The 18,092-nt window shown below is 45.8% G+C and overlaps 1 non-coding gene and 1 pseudogene across 1 annotated transcript; one reads left to right on the forward strand and one right to left on the reverse strand.

Moving 5' to 3' along the window:
* Positions 1–1,535: 1,535 nt before the first annotated feature.
* On the reverse strand, positions 1,536–17,040 carry LOC132535601 (large ribosomal subunit protein uL22-like; annotated as a pseudogene).
* LOC132535699 (small nucleolar RNA SNORA44) lies at positions 16,030–16,160 on the forward strand. The gene has a single exon (XR_009547413.1). It is a non-coding gene; the product is annotated as a small nucleolar RNA SNORA44 (small nucleolar RNA).
* Positions 17,041–18,092: the final 1,052 nt, after the last annotated feature.

Raw genomic sequence — 18,092 nt, forward strand, 5'->3', positions numbered from 1 at the left:
GATCTCACAGAACTGTGCACTTGCCCTCAAGAAAGACTGCTGGCTGAAAGCACATGTCCCTTTACAAAGGGAGGCTTGAGGGCTAGGGAAATAGTTCACTTGGATAGTGTGCTGCTTTCCATGAGTGCTGCCCAGGTTCAAGCCCAGCCTCCAACATACTGGAGGAAGCTTTGGGGCTGTGGTCTTTTTCACTCTTTTTGCTTCTCTTTTTGCCTATAAAATATAAATAATAAAAAGAGGCTGGGTAGAGGGGCAGTAACGCAGCGGGTTAAGCGCTCATGGCGCAAAGCACAAAAATTGGCTCAAGGATCCCGGTTCAAGCCCCCGGCTCCCCACCTGCAGGGGAATTGCTTCACAGGCAGGGGAGTCGCTTCACAGGCAGTGAAGCCGGTCGGCGGGTGTCTGTCTTTCTCTTCCCTCTTCTGTCTTCCCCTCCTCTCTCCATTTCTCTCTGTCCTATCCAACAACGATGACAACAGTATCTACAACAGTAAAAAAAAAAAAGAAGAAAAGAAAAAGAAAAAGTCTTTAAAATAAACAGACAAATAAATAAGAAAATAAAAAGAAAGATTTGTTCTCTGGGGGGCAGCCCAGAATCAAAGTTGTCCTCAGTGGCCTCCCAGGGGCACCAGCCACTGCCAGCCACTTGTGGGTGTAGGTAAAGGGGCGGGATCTTAAAGTCCCACAGGCTCAGGAAGACTGGTCAGTTCTTCATCTGGCTTCATGGGGATGGAGGAACACTGGTGTTTGTAATGGCTGGGAAAATGGACACAGTGATGTTGGAGGCCCTCCCAGCCCACCGCCCCCTCCCTGCTGCTTCAGGTATTTCCAGCTCTCTTTCTTTCCTTTCTGCAGAGCCAGCTTCTCCAGCCCTGTGATGGGGGTGCTGGGAATTTGGAGTGAATAAAGATGGACAGAACTTCAGAGTTCTCTGTCAGCTCCATTTTCCGGATGAAGAAACTGAGGTCAGGGGGCAGCCAGTGGTGCACCTGGTTGAGTGTACACATCAACATGCCAAAGGACTTGGGGTTTATTTCACTGGGGTTGAAGCAGGTCTGTAGGTGTCTATTTCTCTTCTTCTTCTTTTTTAAATATTTTATTTATTTATTCCCTTTTGTTGCCCTTGTTGTTTTATTGTTGTAGTTATTATTGTTGTCGTCGTCGTTGTTGGATAGGACAGAGAGAAATGGAGAGAGGAGAGGAAGACAGAGAGGAGGAGAGAAAGATAGACACCTGCACACCTGCTTCACCGCCTGTGAAGTGACTCCCCTGCAGGTGGGGAGCCGGGGTTGGAACCGGGATCCTTATCCTTGTGCTTTGCGCCACCTGCGCTTAACCCGCTGTGCTACAGCCCGACCCCCTATTTCTCTCTCTTCTATATCTACCCCATGCCTCAATTTATTCTCAATATCTGTCCTATCAAGTAAAATAGAGAGAGAGAGAGAAATTACTTAAAAAAGGAAATTGAGTTAGGGGAGTCCTAAGACTTGCCTTGCAGCTCTTCTGCCAAATTTGGGGAAGGGGTACAGGTCTTTTCAGCAAACTAGGCTCCCTGAGTCATACAAATGCTCCTGAAGGTCTTCTGAAGCCACTGTGGAATTCCCAGGGCTGGCCTGCTAAGCTAGGTTAGAGTGTCATGGGGGTAGGCCTCCCCAAATCTTCCCAGCCCTGCACAGACTCCATCTCTTCCCCAGGCCCTTCACATCTCTCCCCAGGTCTGCCATCTCTCCCTAATTCTCAGCTTGTCTTAGCCCCCCCACCATGTTTCCTAGCCCTCCCCAACATTTTATCCCCCATCTCTCTCCAACCCTTCTCAACTCCCCAGCCTTCTCAAACTGTCCCATATCTCCCCAGTCCTGCATCTCTTCCCAGCCCTCCCTGTTCCTCCAACCCCCCCTACCCCCCACCACCCTCCCCTGCTCTGCCCTCAGCTTTTTCTCCTTTTCCCCTCCCTTGGCCTCTGGTTCCACGCTTCCATTCATCTTCTCATCATATTGGCCATTGTAGATTGATGTGGTGTTGCCCCTCACTGCTCTAGTTCTTCTGTGAGAGTGGGTCTGTGAAGGGAGGGTATGGGAGTGAGTTGGCCAGAAGGAAGTTTGGTTCAATGCTGGTTACTGGATAGGGCTCATGAAGTGCCCCCTCCCCCTGAGCCAGCCTTAGAGTTGAGCCTCCTGAGAAAGCCCCCTTCCTGTATGCTTGTCTGTGAACCAGACTTGTCTCAGACCTTGTGTCTTGTGAGAACAGTGAGTGGGTTCAGGAGACCTGCTAGTCCCATGTGTCATAGGACTATTTCATAGTTATGCTGTCAAACCCTCCCAGAGTCTCTGAACCATCGCCCCAGTTTATTGGGGGGGGGGGCAAATGAGCTCAGAGAAGGCAGTCTCCTTGCACACTGCCACACAGCTTTGGGAGGCCACATGACCCTACAGCCCAACACACAAGACACATTTTTTCCTTGGGTGAAGGTCTTTTCAAAGTAGCGCAGACATGTCAATGAATCTGGGGAAGTCTGGAAGGAAGGGGGTACCTCCCAATACACACCAGCTTCAGTTCAGCTGTCTAGGAAAGAGAGGGGAGGGCTGTTCCTTTCCCAGAACTGAGCTGGGGGTACAGGGAGGACCTCATGCCTAATTATTTTATATTGTGGTCTGGGAGGTGGCGCAGTGATAAAGCTTTGGACTCTCAAGCATGAGGTCCTGGGTTCGATCCCTGGCAGCACATGTGCCAGAATGATGTCTGGTTCTTTCTCTCTCCTCCTATCTTTTTAATTAATTAATAAATAAAATATTTAAAAATTATTTTATATTATTATCAAATAGAGACAGAGATAAACTGAGTGGGAAGGGGGAAATAGAGAGGGAAATAAGGGTGGAGGATTGGGCATTGGTGCACCTGGTTAAGCACACATAGTACAAAGCACAAGGACCCATGCAAGCATCTGGGTTTGATCCCCTGGCTCCCCACCTGTAGGGGGGACATTGCATAAATGGTGAAGCAGGTCTGAAGGTGTCTATCTCTCTCTCCCCCTCTCTTTTTTTTTTAAACTTTTTTTATTGTTGTAGTTATTATCGTTGTTGTTATTGATGTTGTCATTGTTGGATAGGACAGAGAGAAATGGAGAGAGGAGGGGGAGACAGAGAAAGGGAGAGAAAGATAGACACCTGCAGACCTGCTTCACTGCCTGTGAAGTGACTCCCCTGCAGGTGGGGAGCTGGGTTTTTTTTTAAATTTTTAAAATTATCTTTATTTATTGGATAGAGACAGCCAAAAATCAAGAGGGGAAGGGGTGATAGACAGGGAAATACACCTGCAGCCCTGCTTCACCGCTTACAAAGCTTTCCCCCTGCAGGTTGGGACCTGGGGCTTAAACCCAGGTCCTTGCACATTGTAACATGTGCTCAACCAGGTGCGCCACTGCCCAGCCCCTCTCTCTCCCTCTCTAGTTCCCCTTCCTCTCAATTTCTTTCTATCATAACCATTAAGATGAAGAAAAAAAATAATAAAGGCTGCCAGAAGCAGTGGATTCATATTGCCAGCACTGAGCTCCAACAATTAACCTGGAGAAAAATATCCTGTCTCCTGGGGCTAAGGAGACAGGATAATGGTTATCCAAAAAGATTTTTTTATGCCTAAGGTTCTAAGGTCTTTGGTTCAATTCCCAGCACCACCCTAAGTCAGAGCTGAGTATTGCTCTGGTTATTCTCTCTGTAGCTCTCTCATTTAAATAAAGTCAATAAACTGTTTATTTTTAGTTTCAGTTACATTTATGTTCAATTTATTCCTGGGCCATAAGTGTTTGTTTCTTAGTTTCTTTCTAATATTTATTTATTTCCTTTTGTTGCCCTTGTTTTATCTTTGTACTTATTATTGTTGTTGTTATTGATGTCATCATTGTTAGATAGGACAGAGAGAAATGGAGAGAGGAGGGGAAGCCAGAGAGGGGGAGAGAAAGATAGACACCTGCAGATCTGCTTCACTGACTATGAAGCAACTCCCCTGCAGGTGGGGAGCCAGGGGCTTGAACTGGGATCCTTGAGCCAGTCCTTGTGCTTTGCGCCACGTGCACTGAACCCGCTGTGCTACCGCCCGACTCCCGACTCTTTAGTTTCTTCTGGGAGATCTTTTTCTTCTGTGTAACCTCCTCTTCTGGTTTAGGGACAATCTGCTCTTTTTTCATTGAGAATCATCTCAACGTGGCAGGGAGAGCTTATATAGGGGTTAGTCCGACTATGAGTTCTGTAAATTCGGCACCTCATCTTCGGGGCTTTGTTCACCTGGATATGTTCAATGACGAAGGAATCTACATCTAGGCCCTTAAGTTCAGCATTGCTCTCTGCGTTTTTAAGCATGTGCAGCAGTAACTCAGCACTCTTCTTGGGCCACCAACCTTGAGTCCAGCCCCATTGTTTAGCCTGGGGCACACCTATCAATGCCACCATTATAACGACAGACACACATTGCTTCTGTAGAGTGACTTCCTTCAGATACTTGGTGGCTTTTCGGACATGCATGCTTTTGATGGCCTGGGCAGTTTCTCAAGTGTTCTGGAAATGCATATGGAGGTTTGAGCCTCTTGACTTGCATGATTTCGTTGGGTTTTCTGGGTCAAGTGAGTAGCGGACCATTGTGTGTGGGGGGGTCACCTTAGGCCGATTGCGGGAAGAGGACAGTAAATAGACTATTTAAAGGAGAGAAGAAGACAGGCACTTGCAGCACAGATTTACTGCTCATGAAGTCCTTCAGATGGTTTGAACCCAGGTCCCTGCACATTTTAACATGTGTGCTCTACCAGAAGAGCCAACTCCCCCTCATTAGATTTAATCCTAACTGATAGCTCACAGGTATGTATGTCCTTAGGGCAGACCCTGTCACTCCCCTGACCTTCCACAAGGAGGAGGTGAGACATGACATGCCCCCTTTGGGCATACCCACCTTCTCTGGGCTGCCCTTGCCCTTCCTGCCAGCCCCAGACTCACCTGTCTCCCTAGCAGCTCCTCACCTAACATGACTGCCCCACCCCTGGCCTCTGTGGATAAGGTGGATTTGGAAGAATCAGCTGGCAGCCATGCATGGATACTCAAGGGTAACTCAGGGGCTGGGGCTGAGTGAAGGGACATTGGAGAGTGCTTCCTGAAGGAGGTGACACTGAAGCAGAAGGTAAAGAAGGTGGGGGTGATGGCAGGAAAAGGCAGCCCACACATTCAGGGCACCATGGAGCAAGACTGGAGCCCAAAAGGAACTTGAAAAATCTGGAGCAGGCAGGGGTGGGGGGGTCCTGGACTTCTCTGTGATTGACACTCCCAGGATTCAGAAGTCACCAAGAGGGAGGAAGAGAATGATGACTTACTCTGGAGGGATTGCACATCAGACTAGGAGGATGGGGAGTAGAGGGGCTGGGCTCAAGGTCATCCTGAGGTCCTGTCCAGCTTAATTATTCATTCATTAGGCAAATCTAGGTCACTGAATTAGTGACCAGCTCCAGGCTGGGGAGGGGGCAGATTCCTCCCCAGAGAACAGAATGGTCTACAAGGGAAGGGAAGTCTGGAAATGAACGACAGTTAAAGAGGGATTCATTCACTTCTCTATGCCTGGTGATGAAGTGGGCCCTGGCCATGGTGCAGTGTGGTCAGTGCTGTGTTAGGGGTACAGATGGGGAGGGGTGCAGTATAGAGGAGGTCAGTGTAGAAGTTCCAGGAACTGCTGGTACTGGGTGAGAGCCCTAAGAAGTCCTGACTAGGACACACACCCTGCTTCCCTGAAGCCCAGCTCCTAGCCCTGCCCATCCCAGGTAGCATTTTCTTTTTGTTTTTAAAATTTATTTATTTATATTTGTTTTTCCCTTTTTGTTGCCCTTGTTTTTCTATTGTTATTGTAGTTATTATTGTTGCTGATGTCATTGTTAGATAGGACAGAGAGAAATGGAGAGAGGAGGGGAAGCCAGAGAGGGGGAGAGAAAGATAGACACCTGTAGACCTGCTTCACTGCCTGTGAAGTGACTCCCCTGCAAGTGGGGAGCCGGGGGCTCGAACCCGGATCCTTAAGTGGGTCCTTGTGCTTTGCGCCACATGCGCTTAACTCTCTGTGCTACCACTGACTTCCCCCAGGTGGCATTTTCTGCTGCCAGGAAGAGCAACCTCCAGGCAGACCCATCAGACCAAGTTAGGAATTCTCCGACCCCCTCCATTCCCCCAGCACACAGATCAGTCAGATGATGAGGGAGGGAATTAGGGGTGGGAGGTGGGTTCAGTCACTAGAAAACAGAACAGAGGATGGGAGGCGGGGAAGAGGGAGTTGGAATGAACAGGGAGGAGAGATAGAAGTGGAAAAAGATGACTGCTCTAGATAGAAGAGGGATCAAGGCTAACCATCCCAGTGGGGGTAGGGTGGGGTCCCTGAGGTAAAGGGTGTCTGCCTGGAAGGAAAGTGGTTGGGAGCTGCCAGGGACTTGGGCTTTGCAAGAACACCCATGGGATTCAGGTGTTGGGAATATCCTCGAAGCTCTATGGTGTGTGTGTGTGTGTGTGTGTGTGTGTGTGTGTGTGTGTGTGTGTGTGTGTAGTCTGTTCCCCAATTCCAAGGTAAGGTATCCTTGCCAGGGATCTTGCTTCCAACACCCGTAAGATTCACGCTTTCGATAATGTCTGTGTGTCTGAAGCAGGGGACCTTCTTGGCTCAGAGTGTTCCCTTCCTTTTTAAAAAATTTTTTGATGCCGAGAAACACATGAAAAAAATGCTCCAAGTCTCTGATTGTCAGAGAAATGCAAATAAAGACAACAATAAGATATCACTTCACTTCTGTGAGAATGTCATACATCAGAAAAGGTAACAGCACAAATGCTGGAGAGGGTGTGGGGTCAAAGGAATCCTCCTGCACTGCTGGTGGGAATGTCAATTGGTCCAGCCTCTGTGGAGAACAGTCTGGAGAACTCTCAGAAGGCTAGAAATGGACCTACCCTATGATCCTGCAATTCCTCTCCTGGGGATATATCCTAAGGAACCCAACACATCCATCCAAAAAGATCTATGTACACATATGTTCTTGGCAGCACAATTTGTAATAGCCAAAACCTGGAAACAACCCAGGTGTCCAACAACAGATGAGTGGCTGAGCAAGTTGTGGTCTATATACACAATGGAATACTACTCAGCTGTAAAAAATGGTGACTTCACCGTTTTCAGCCAATCTTGGATGGACCTTGAAAAAATCATGTTGAGTGAAATAGTCAGAAACAGAAGGATGAATATGGGATGATCTCACTCTCAGGCAGAAGTTGAAAAACAAGATCAGAAAAGAAAACACAAGTAGAACCTGAAATGGAATTGGCGTATTGCACCAAAGTAAAAGACTCTGGGGTGGGTGGGTGGGTGGGGAGAATACAGGTCCATGAATGATGATAAATGACATAGTGGGGGTTGTATTGTTATATGGGAAACTGGGGAATGTTATGCATGTACAAACTATTGTATTTACTGTTGAATTAAAACATTAATTCCCCAATAAAGAAATAAATTTAAAAAATTTTTTTGATAAATTTTTTTTATTATCTTTATTTATTGGATAGACAGCCAGAAATCAAAAGGGTAGAGGAGATACGAGGGGGAGAGAGAAAGAGAGACACCTGCAGCCCTGCTTTACCACTTGCAAAGCTTTCCCTCTGCAGGTGGGGATCAGGGGCTCGAAGACGGATTCTTGAGCACTGTAACATGTGCGCTCAACCAGGTGTGCCAACATCCGGTCCCAGAGTGTTCCTTTCCTAGGGCAGACTCCTACTGGTCATAATCCTTGCCCTCAACCTTCTTCCTCTCAGCCCCCTCAATAAGTGGGAGAGGTAGAGACTGCACTTCTGTCTTTCCTGTCTTTGGGAGGATGGTTTTCCCAAAAATATAGGGCTTCAAAGTCACAGGTGCCATTTGCCCCACTCTCTGCTGCTCAGCCTGTACTTAGTCTATAAAGACAGGTGAGAGGAAGTCTCCTTGCTGAACAGGCATGTCTGGAAACCACTACCATTGGCCATGGAAGCCAGAGGATTGTAGAAGCCAGAGGATTGTAGCCAGAGGATTTCCTACAGAGGATTGTAGGAAAGGAGTGACTGATGTGGAGATAGCTTACCGAGAATCTAACAACTGGGTAAGAAGTAGGATGGACTTAGGGCTTGCAAGATACAGAGAGGAAAGACACAGAAAGACCAGAGTAGTGCTCAGCTCTGGCTTATGGTGGTGATGGGAACCTGGGACCATGGGACCTCAGGCATGAAAGTTGTTTGTGTAACTACTATGCTTTCTTCCCAGTCTCCCCCTAACCGCCCCCCCCAAAAAAAAAAAAAAAGAAAGAAATATGGACTTGATCTTTTGACATCATCATCGTTTCTGGGCTGGGAAGCCAAAACTGCAGAACTGATTTGTATGGCTGCTTTGTTCCTGGAGGCAGGGCAGGGGCCTGAGGGCACAGCAGGACACCCTGCTCTCAACCAGGAAGTAAGAATCTTCACAGGACATTGTTCCTGGAATCAAGCATTTGCTAACTGCACCTTCCAATAGGATATGGGGACTCCACTCCTGAGATACTTGGGGCCCCAGAGATTGAGCTCCATTCATGGAAGCTCCCTAATGTGGGAAATGGGTATAAAATATTGCTGACTGCAAACCCCATCGATTTGATGTGATCAGGGGGCCATAATGAGCTTAGAAGGTTCAATTGCTGGGGCTGAGTGATAAGTGAAGCTCTTGTGAAAGAGGTGGGGAGAGAAAAAAAATGGAGAAGGGCAATAGTGAGTTTTCATAGACTGTTGTTAATCAGGAGACCATCTCTGACTTTATTTGCCTGAGAGGTTTGGTTTTGAAAGCTTCCTGCTTCACCACTTCTCTGACCACCCTATCCAAAGCAGCTACCACACCCACTTCCTGCCTTGCCCATTGAGTGCTGAGGTCTCCTGACCTGGCTTGCTTCAGTTCTAGCCCAGGCTACAATTAGCTAATTTATGTGTTCATTCATTTACTCATGGGTTTGCCTGCTGTCTCTTCTCTTACCAGATCTTACCCAAAGCTATAGCCTCCAGCATCTGGCCAGAGAAGAGCTTTAGGTGAAGTGCTGAATGAACCAGTTTAAGATGATGCTTGCTCGAGGGCTGGGTGGTGGCGCACCTGGTTGAGCACCCGTATTGCAACGTACAAGGACCCAGGTTCGAGCCCCTGGTCCCCACCTGCAGGGGGAAAGCTTCATGAGTGGTGAAGCAGGGCTGCAGGTGTCTCTCTGTCTCTCTTATCACCCACTCCCTCTTGATTCCTGGCTGTCTTTATCCAGTAAATAAAGATAATAAAAAAAAATTTAAAAAAAAGATGATGCTTGCTCAGAGCTTATCATGGTACCCACCATATACCAAGGGTTTGAACAGTGCTGGGGGCTGGGTGGTACTCCAGCAGGGCAGGTTAAGCACACGTGGCGAGAAGTGCAAGGACCTGCGGAAGGATCCCGGTTCGGTTCGAGCCTCTGGTTCCCCATAAGCGGTGAAGCAGGTCTGCAGGTGTCTTTCTTTCTCCTTCTCTGTCTTCCCCATCTCTCTCCATTTCTCTCTGTCTTATCCAGCAACAACGACAGCAGTAATAACAATAATAATGACAGCAACAATGATAAACAAGGGCAACAAAAAGAAAAAGAATTGCCTCTAGGAGCAGTGGATTCATAGTGCAGGCACTGAGCCCCAGCAATAACCCTAGAGGGGAAAAAAAAGAAGCATGTACAAACTATTGTATTTACGGTCAACTGTAAAACATTAATTCCCCAATAAAGAAATAAGAAAGAAAGAAAGAAAAAAGGAAATAAAGAAATGGGGATATATATATATATATATATATATATTCAACCCATATCTGTGACCTTGGGAGAACTACTGCAGTTTCCAGTGGAGCGAATCAGTGGGGACAGTATGGAATTGTACTCCTGTTATCTTATAATTTTGTAAATCAATATTAAGTCACTAATAAAAGAGGAAAAAAAAAACAGTGCTAGAGGCAAGTGTGCTCAGCACTCAACATAGACTCACATTTGCATCTGCCTACCTACAGAGAGTGTAACCTTTAGTCATTCATGCTGAGCTCTTATTGCCTTGTAGAGAACACAGAAGCCAAAACTAGAGAATCCCTGCCCTCAAGCATGATTGCTATATTCCTGGAAATGGGATGAGAAAGGACACCTGCTGGGAGCAGGGAAGCTAGGGCACAGTGAAGTATCTTTAAGGCTTTTAAATTATTATTATTATTATTATTATTATATAGAAACAGAGTCACAGAAAGAGACCAGTATAGAAGCTTCCTTCAATATGGTAGGGGCAGGGCTGGAACCTGGAACCTAACAAGTTCACCAGACTATTGGACCTATTTTAAGGTCTTATTTTTGTATTTAACATTTTAATCATAATAGTATGGGGATGTCTGGGATTGAACCTGGTACCTCAGAACATCAGTCATGAAAAATCTTTGTCCTGGGGCCCTATTCGGGGAGTCCTGAGATTCTCAAACACACATGATGGGCCTAGACCTCAAATAAATCCCTCTCCCCATTGTTACCGGTCATTTCTATCAAGAACAACACAATAGACCCCTTTGTGGGCCCCCGTAGAACCTTGCCCTCAACTTGGATCAACAACTGTAGAGAATATTCCTGAGGAAGATGGGTCCTGATATTGGGGCAGCTTGGAATGTTATTACTGATGACCAGAGAATGTGAGCTCAGATCTACAGGGATGCAGAGGTCACATAGGCTCCTAAGCTGAATATGGGCCCCAGACCACATCAATAGAGGCTGGTGTGTGAACAGAACCCAGGCCTACACAGAGGGGTGATTCAGGAAATGGGTAGGTTGTTCCTTACCAGGTCAACTCAGCCAGTGTGGAAGTGAGTTGGTGCCTCCAGCACCCAATTACGTGGTGTGAGCAGAGTCCTCTCTCCACTCAACAATAACTATATCTCTCACTCTCAGACTATCTATAGTTACCTATAACCATTTGCACAGTCTACCCTATATTCCTGGGTCCTGTCCAGCATCTAGAATGGGGTGGGATGTTTAAACTCTAGCAGTTAGTGTCCTTGTCTGATATGGGCTGGGGACTTGAAGGTCTTCAGACTCACATCTATTTTGTGAGTGCTCCTCTCTACACCAAACCCCTTCCTCTGATATTCCATCCCTCCATTTGTTGGTCTATGTTTCTCTCTGCTCCCCCCTCACCCCCCAGCCTCCAGGGTTATCACTGGGGCTCAGTGCCTGCACTATGAATCCACTGCTCCTGGAGGCCATTTTTTTGTTGTTGCTATTGTTATTTCTGTTGTGGTTGTTGGATAAGACAGAGAGAAGGGAAAAGATAGATGCCTGCAGACCTGCTTCACCGCCTGTGAAGCGACTCCCTTGCAGGTGGGGGGCCAATGGCTTGAACCTGGATCCTTAAGCCGGTCCTTGTGTTTGGCGCCACGTGCGCTTAACCCGCTGCGCTACTGCCCACTCCCTTTTCTTTTATTATTTTTTTTTACTTATTTATGCGAAAGATAGGAGAAAGAACCAGACGTCACTCTGGCTGGCACATGTGCTGCTGGGGATCGAACTCGGGACTTCATGCTTAAGAGTCCAGCTTTACCACTGTGCCACCTCCCGGACCACAGGGATTGGTATTTGAGCCAACAAATATCAAGGCTGCATTTTCCCCCCCCTAACCAGAGCGCTGCTTAGTTTTGGCAAGGAATTAAACCTGGGACCCCAGAGCCTCAGGCATGAAAATCTGTTTGCATAACCTCAAGCTTTCCTTTTGCTTGTCCTGCATTCTTTTTTAACTGGACCTGAAGTAGCCTGGCTACTGGGGGAGGGGGGGCATCACTCTGCACCTGGCTAGGTCAGGGTTTCCTCTGAGTGAGCAGAGCAGCATCTAACCCCTAACTCCCCCCTACCCAGCAGTCACAGAGTAGAAAGAGAGGGCTGTCCTGCAGGGAATCTTGGGAAACTAATTAGTTCCCTATAGAAGCTTTGGGCCCACAGGCTTCTCAGAAATTGATCCAACATCGAGAGGAGGCAGACGATCAAGAGCTGTCTGTGCCCCTGTATTTCTTTGTGTCATGCAGGGACCTCCAGACCTGATCTGGAATCAGCAAGAATTTCAGATCTTTCTCTGAATTAGTCACGCATTGCAGGTCAGTGTGGTTGCCTGGACAGCCAGAGCCTTGTGCAAACTGCAAATTGACAGTTGCCATTGACCAGGTTCATAGGCATCCTTCCAGGGCAGCCCCAAGAAGTAGGGAGTAGTTACATCAAAATGTCAAGCTTCATATAACTCATATCTTAACAAGATTATCACTGGGGTCAGAGGCCTACATGAGGAATGCATCAATCCAGTGGCCATTTTTAAAATAATTTTTTATATTTATTTATTTTCCCTTTTGTTGCCCTTGTTGTAGTAGTTATTATTGTTGTTATTGATGTTGTCGTTGTTAGATAGGACAGACAGAAATGGAGAGAGGAGGGGAAGACAGAGAGGGGGAGAGAAAGAGACACCTGTAGACCTGCTTCACCACCTGTGAAGCCGCTCCCCTGCAAGTGGGGAGCCAGGGGCTCGAACCAGGATCCTTATGCTGGTCCTTGCACTTCGTGCCATGTGTGCTTAACCCGCTGTGCTACCGCCCAACTCCCCAAATTATTTTTTATTTGACAGGGCAAATAAAGTTTGAGACAGTTTAATAATCAAAAGAGAGAGGGTGGGGGTAGATAGCATAATGGTTATGCAAAGAGACTATCATGCCTGAGGCTCCGAAGTCCCAGGTTCAATCCCCGTACCACCATAAGACAGAGCTGAGCAGTGCTCTGGTGTTAAAAAACATTAAAAAAAAAGAGAGAGAGAGAGAGGGAGGGAGAGACCTATAGCACTTTTGTAGTATTTATGAAGTTTTCCCTCTCTAGACAAGGACTAAGGAAGGTCTTGAAGCAGGAACCTTGTATATGGTAATGCATGTGCTCAGCCAGGTGTGCCAGCAGCAGTTTCTATTTATTGTACTTCAATTTAAAAAAATATTTTAGTAACTTTTATTATATTTATTTATTAGCTAGAGATAGCCAGAAATCAAGAGAGAAGGGGGAGGCAGAGAGGGCAAGAGACAGAGAGACACCCAAAGCCCTGCTTAATTATTTGCAAACTTTCCCCCCTGCAGGTGGGGGCCCGGGAGTCAAACCTGGGGTCATGTGCATTATAACATGTGCACCAGCCTCTATTTACAAATATTTTATTTATTTATTTATTTATTGACTAGTGACAGATAATCTACAAGGAAGGTGGGGGTGCAGAGGGAGAAAGAAAAGCAGATACTCCAGTGGGGGTATAACATAATGATTATGCAAAGAGACTTTCATGCCTGAGGCTCTCATTCATGTCCCAGGTTCAATCCCCCACACTGCCATAAGCCAGAGCTGAGCAGTGCTCTGGTAAAAAAACAAAACAAAACACAACAGATCCTTGAAGCATTGCCCCACCATTCATGAAGGTTTTCCCCTCTAGGCAGGGGGGCTTGAACCTAGGTCCTTGAACACTGTAGTAGTCTACTTTACCAGTTGCACTACTGTCCAGCTCCTAGTCTACATATGTTTCTCAAAATATTTTATTTTTTAAAAAAATTTATTTATAAAAAGGAAACATTGACAAAACCATAGGATAAGAGGGGGTACAACTTCACACAATTCCCACCACCAGAACACTGTATCCCATCACCTCCCCTGATAAGTTTCCTATTCTTTAACCTTCTGGGAGTATGGACCCAAGGTCATTGTGGGTTGCAGAAGGTGGAAGGTCTGGCTTCTGCAATTGCTTCCCCGCTGAACATGGGCATTGACAGGTCGATCCATACTCCCAGTCTGTCTCTCTCTTTCCCTAGTGGGGAAGGGTTCTCGGGAATTGGAGCTCCAGGACATATTGGTGGGGTTGTCTGTCCAGGGAAGTCTGGTCGGCATCATGCTAGCATCTGGAACCTGGTGGTTGACAAGAGAGTTATTGGTCAAACTGTTGACCAACACATTTTATTTATATTAATCAAACACACACACACACACACACACACACACACACGGGTGTACTACTCAGCTCTGGCTGAGTGATAGGGATTGAATCAGGGAACTGAGTGCCTCAGAAATGTAAGCATTTTGCATAACTATTATACTGTCTCCTCAGCCTGTGTTTTGTGTTCTGTATTACAAAATAAATTCTGGAGGTTAGGGGGACTTCCAGAGGCGGGGCTACAAAGCAGCAGCAGCTGTGTTTCTCTCCTCTCCGCTCTCCCGGGTCAACTAGGAATACCAAAGGAGACCACCTGGGACCTCAACAAGACAGGACTAGAACAACTTCAGGAACCACTGGTCTGTGCAAACACGTGTGGCTTGTGGACAGAGAGGAGCTTAGGGAAAGATTAAGTGGTTGGTAACAGTCCAGCCTTTTACCAGTTGAGACACCACCTCCTGTCTGTTTTACCAGCAAAAAGATGGCTGACGGGAGGAGAGGACTCCCCTAAGACTCACCAAATGCAACTGTGAGTCTCCACTGCTACTGCCCTCAGAGGCTGGAGCATCAGGGGGGAGGCCCTGTGCTGACACTTGGTGGACAGAGAACTGACCAGGAAACTCAGGAGAAGATCTACACCTCAATGGCCTAGCAGTGGGGCTGTATAGTGGGAGCTTTTCTACATTGTTCTCCTGATGAGAACATGGTGAAGAATTGCCTCAGAACCTACAGACTATAAATGGGACTTGCTTAGAAACTCACAGGGCCCAGCAGTGCTGCAGGGCTTGGCAGAGAAGCTGAACTGAGCCTGGAGCTTTGGATCCTTGGGGTGTGAGAGTCTCTTTGCATAAACACTCCCCCACCCTCCCTGCTTTATCTCTTGGTCAGGAGTGAGTGATTAAGCTAAGAAGCCTACTTAATAGTTTAAAAGCTCTCCGGCTCCCATATCCTACAGGGAAGAACAAAAGAGGCTTTTAATAGCCTCTGTGCTCCAACTGAGGGATTGAAATAATATTGAAACAACTGTTAATTTCCACAACTGTGAACTCTTTAATTACCTTACTTAGATACAAGTCAATCCAGGCAAAAGTGATCAGTAATTGGAAAAGTACTGAGACAGTACTTTTCTATACTATATAGAAATGACAAGAGTCCAGCTAAAAAGCCCCCCAAAGGTTGAAGCACAAAATAATGAGGTCAACATCCAAACACTAGTTAAGGAAATAATCACAGAAGTGAGTAAAGAGTTTGAAAGAATTGCCATCAGAAATGCAGAAACAGCAAATGAGACTCTGGAAGAAAACACTAATTATCTCAAGGGGATTAGAGAGCTGAAAGCTGAAATAGCTGAGCTAAGAACATAATTAGCTGAACAAGCTAAAACAGTATCAGCACAGGGTAACAAAATAGATGAACTCCAGAAAACAGTACAGGGGAGAGAGAATGGAATCAATGAGGCTGAAAACAGAATCAGCAAGATCAAGGACAAATTAGAGACAAACTAAAAAAGAAGTAAGAGATCTCAAAAAGTGATATTGAAAACACTAACAGAGACCTATGGGATAACTTCAAAAGAAATCATATAGGCATTATTGGCTTACCAGAGGAAAGAGAAGAAAGCATTCTTCAGGACACAATAGCTGCGAATTTCTCTAGTCTAGACAACAAAAAAGATATAAAGGTTCAGGGAGTAGGGGGGTAGCACAGTGGGTTAAGTGCATGTGGCGCAAAGCGCAAGGACTGGCGTAAGGATCCTGGTTTGAGCCTCTGACTCCCCACCTGCAGGCAGTGAAGCAGGTCTGCAGGTGTCTATCTTTCTCTCTCCCTCTTTGTCTTCTCCTCCTCTCTCCATTTCTCTCTGTCCTATCCAACAACGAAGACAACAATAATAACTACAACAATAGAACAGTAAGGGCAACAAAAGGGAATAAATATATAAATATTAAAAAATAATAAACAAAAGGTTAGTAATAGTCCCAAAATGTGGAAGCTCAACAGTACACTATATATGCGTGCTTCTAAGGTTTCTGGCTAGTAGTAACTATGGGATCTCCAACTGCATGGGAAAATGACATGGAGATACTTTGACAGAACAGGTCAGCATCATACCAGTAGCTGTCATTCATTTTTCCTATATTTCAGAGAGAAAAAAAAGTCTCAGAAAATAAAAGCAGGGAATTAACCTGTCATTTCTACATGCATTCCATTTTAGGAAGAGAACAGAGCACACAGCTTCTGAACAGGAACAGGACACATACCAAAGAACCTGTGGATTCTTTTTTTTTCTCTTTCATTCTCAGGTGAGAATATCTGGAGTAATCACAGCTGCATCTTTAGAACAGTCTTTTGAAATAGCAGTGCAGTCTCTTCACTTAGATGATATGTCACCTGCAAGAAGGACACTGAAATGGATAAATGGTCCAACTTTTTTTTTTTTCTGGTTTAATCAATACATGGTTTATTAGGGTGAAACAGGTAAAAGGCAAAATAAGCACTTATCATCAAGGGTTAAGTGTACACTAGGTCTATAAATTCTGAATATGGTTATCAAAGTTTAGTCCCATAAGATGGGAATTGTGTGGAGTTGTACCCCTCCTATCCAACGGTTTTGTTAATGTCTCCTTTTTAAAATAAATAAATAATAATAATAAAAAGAAAGAGAAAGACAAAAAAAAAAGATTAAAAATTATAAGCTCTGGTAAAGGTTGCTCATGGCTGTAGAGGGGTCTAAAAGTTTACCGGCTAGCAGAGTCGCACATATTTACTTCCCAGGAGAAGTAAATGGCGGATGGATGCCTGGAGCACTACCGCCAAGGTGCTTCTGATAAATGGTCCAACTTTTTAATCCACTGTTGTGTAAGGAGAGTTTCTGGAACAATGACCTCCAAATGTGAGTTTTTATTAGAAAGCCCTCGAAGCCTCAGATTCTGCTTCAGTGATGGGGAATGTGGGCTGTACCGACCTGCCTCTCCATGTAGACCTGTCCTTGGAATCTCTCTGTGAGAGATGGTTAGAGACCCTCACTCTCTTCCTCCTTTCTTTATTTAGGCAATGAGGAGATTGTGAGCTCTGAAGCCTAGCCCAGGGGTGGAGGAGATAATTCTGCGTCAGGTATAAAAGATGGGAAAAGGCTGAGGGGGGGGGGGGGCACTGCTGCCTGACAGCTACTGTTGGCGGCAAGCCCTTTTGCAAAAGAATAAATGCCTTGCTTTAACTCCTTATTTTTTGCTTGACAAGTAATTTTAATTGGACGTCATTTACAACATCTCTTTGACTCAATGCAAATCTAGATTCACTGTCTGAGTCTCCCCACTTACTTCAGTTCTCATCTTTACATTGCCTGCTGTCTAAACTAAAATGATGCTGTTATTCACAGCCAGAACTAGAAACAGAATCAGTGCAGGAGTAAGAGCATCAACAGGGTAGTTGGGCTGTAGCACAGTGGGTTAAGTGCATGTGGTGCAAAGCACAAGGCCTGGCGTAAGGATCCTGGTTCGAGCTGCAGGCTGCCCACCTGCAGGAGAGTTGCTTCACAGGTGGTGAAGCAGGTCAGCAGGTGCCTGTCTTTCACTCCTCCTCTCTGTCTTCCCCTCCTCTCTCCATTTCTCTCTGTCCTATCTAATAACGACGACATCAATAACAACAACAATAATAACTACAACAACAACAACAAAAAAACAAGGGCAACAAAAGGGAAAATAAACAAATAAATATATATTTTTTAAAAAAAGAATAAAAAAAAGAACATAAACAGCGGGCTGGGGGGTGATGCACCTGGTGGAGCACACATGTTATATTATGCATGGACCAGTGTTCGAGCCCTTGGTCCCCACCTGCAGGGGGAAAGCTTAACAAGTGGTGAAGTAGGTCTGCAGGTGTCTCTCTGTCGCTCTTTCTCCCCTTTCCTTCTATTTCTGGCCGTGTCTGTCTAATAAATACAATAATTTTTTATTTTTAAAAAAGAACATAAACAACAAAGGTATAATTGGAGCATCAGACTTCATTACAACAGTCAAAAAAATAGGAGGGTGGGGGTAGATAGTGTAATGGTTATGCAAAGAAACTCTCATG

This window comes from Erinaceus europaeus, chromosome 23 (assembly GCF_950295315.1).
Source record: "Erinaceus europaeus chromosome 23, mEriEur2.1, whole genome shotgun sequence".
NCBI lineage: Eukaryota > Metazoa > Chordata > Mammalia > Eulipotyphla > Erinaceidae > Erinaceus > Erinaceus europaeus.